Below are 2,192 nucleotides of genomic sequence, written 5' to 3'. Positions count from 1 at the left end.
TTTTAACCCTTTGCTGTAAAATCAGACGATTTGGTTTGTCTTCTGCATAAATCAAGTTTTCCTCTGAAAACACAAAGACAAACACAAAGCAGCTGAATCTGGTTTTATGAGCAAGCAGCAAACTGCAGTTCTTATGGTGTCCACTTGAGGCTGTCTCCAGCAGTGAGTCAGTCCCCATAGAGCCCCATGTTAAACTTTACAGCAGAAATAAACATGTTTACAGCCTGGTACAAAAAACAGTTTGGGTCTCTATAGCTCATTTCTCTCTTGGTGCTGTCATCGTGTTCATCTGTATCCAGAGCGTGTGCAGCAGAGATCGGCTGGTGGAGCCGCAGTATCGACGTCCCGCCCCTTCCTCTACCCGACACACACCTTTACCTTGTGTCCTTGGCGTGTCGGAGCCCTCAGGTGTCCTCGGCGTGTCGGAGCCCTCAGGTGTCCTCGGCGTGTCGGAGCCCTCAGGTGTCCTTGGCGTGTTGGAGCCCTCAGGTGGGCTCAGTCTGCAGCAGAACAGCTTCTCGTGTCGGTCTGAAGCAGATATTCACGCTGATGGAAAGTTCAATGACTGTAGTGTTAGTGTTAGTTACGTCTCCTCTCGCCGTTCCTCCTCTACTCTGCTACTCGGGAACAGAACGCTGCAGGAGCCCCAATTGTCCACAGAGCTGTCAATCATGAGGCCACGCCCCCTTTTTACAGCATCAAATAACTAATTAAAAGTAAACTTGTCAGAAAAATGAACACTTGGACATAAATCAGCAGGATAAGAACTAACTATAATGACAGAAACCATGTTTAAGAAAAATGTATTTGACGTGTATTTTGATTTTATAGTTTGACTCATGTCCCATCTGTTAACATGGAGGAGGCGGGCTTTATGAGCTATACTGCAGCCAGTCAGCAGGGGGCGACAGAGAGGGTTCAGGGAGCTGTCAAAGCTAGCTCTTCTCTGCTAGCATTATAAAACAAACAGGGGGCATGAATAACTTAAGATATTTTCCTCTCGATGTTAACTTGGAGCCTAAACAGACATTCGTGACTCGTCGATATAATAACGATTATAATGATGATAAAACAGAAACATGATAAGACTCAGACGGTGCCTCACAGATTTGCACAAACCCCTAAAAGTTCCCCCACAGTGTCATCATCTCCTCATGACGCACACACACAGAGCGCGGTCGTGAACACGGTGCCTATTCTATTAATTTTATTTCTATGGTGACTGCTAATAGCGCTAGCAGGTTAGCCTTCCTCCCTGTGTCCCAGTAGGACTTTATCCTGCTGCTGCTGCTCATCAGACAGCTGGAGAGAAAAAGCAAATCAGTTTCTACGGCCCCGCTGTGAAACACACACACACACACACACACACACACACACACAGACAAGTAGAAAAACACACAAATACACGACGGTGGAGCCCGTGGCGTGCAGTCTAAAGGGGACCCATAACCTTGGATGAGGGGAATAGAAAGTGTGTGTGTGCGCTGAAAAGTGTGTGTGGCAACGAGAGAGTGGGTGGGTGCAGAGAAGGAAGTGGCGGAGAAGAAGGTAGAAGTGAAGACGAAACGAACAAAGCAACAGATGAGAGGAAAAGAAGTAGAGAGGAGCGACTGAAGAGAAGAGAAGGAGGAGGAAGGAGGAGAAGAAGGGAGCCACACAAGGACGAAAAGGTGAGGAAGATGTTAACGTGATGCTCACCTGAGAGATGGCTTTGAAGCACAGGTAGATGGAGGGTGTGAGATTGTTGTCATTGCTCCTTTATAAAGGATCAGATTAGCCTCTTTCAGCAGGTAGAAGAACACTTCCTGAGTGTTTCCAGTCGTCACTTTTTCCACCTTCTCTCCTTGTTCATGTGTTTGTCTTAGTATATACACACAGGAAGTCCTTCAGGGATACTTCCTGTGCACTTCTGTAGTTATTCAGTTTAGTTTGATAACAACTACTTATCTTTGTATGTAGTATGTTTCAAATGTTCCCAATGCAGATTATAAAACACTGTCATTTGTTCTGTAGACTTCATCATGTCGTCATGTCTTGTTTTATGTATTAATGTTCACATTTTAAAACTTGAAATGTTTTGATTTAAATTGGCCTTTTGTGCGTCCTCATCTTTCCTCCTTCTCTCTCCTCCCTGCTGTGTTTCTATCGTGTGTCCTCCTGGTTGAGCGCCACTCTGACGGTCCTTTAATATC

General features: G+C 45.5%; 1 protein-coding gene across 2 annotated transcripts in view; it reads left to right on the top strand.

Moving 5' to 3' along the window:
• The first annotated feature begins 1,585 nt into the window (after positions 1–1,585).
• The window catches only part of LOC138590256 (tyrosine-protein phosphatase non-receptor type 7-like), a 16,171-nt gene continuing 15,564 nt past the window's right edge, over positions 1,586–2,192 (top strand). Inside the window, exon 1 of one of the 2 annotated variants that reach the window (XM_069660869.1) lies at positions 1,586–1,670. The gene's annotated coding sequence lies outside the window, so the exon portion shown is untranslated. The remainder of the gene's footprint in view (positions 1,671–2,192) is intronic. The other variant, XM_069660870.1, reaches the window with a different exon arrangement.

Source organism: Semicossyphus pulcher, unplaced genomic scaffold (assembly GCF_022749685.1).
Source record: "Semicossyphus pulcher isolate SPU_LCO1_2020_fin unplaced genomic scaffold, fSemPul1.0.p SCAF_13, whole genome shotgun sequence".
Lineage (NCBI taxonomy): Eukaryota > Metazoa > Chordata > Actinopteri > Labriformes > Labridae > Semicossyphus > Semicossyphus pulcher.
Note: the sequence above shows the minus strand (reverse complement) of the source record. Positions and strands in the feature narration are given on the sequence as shown.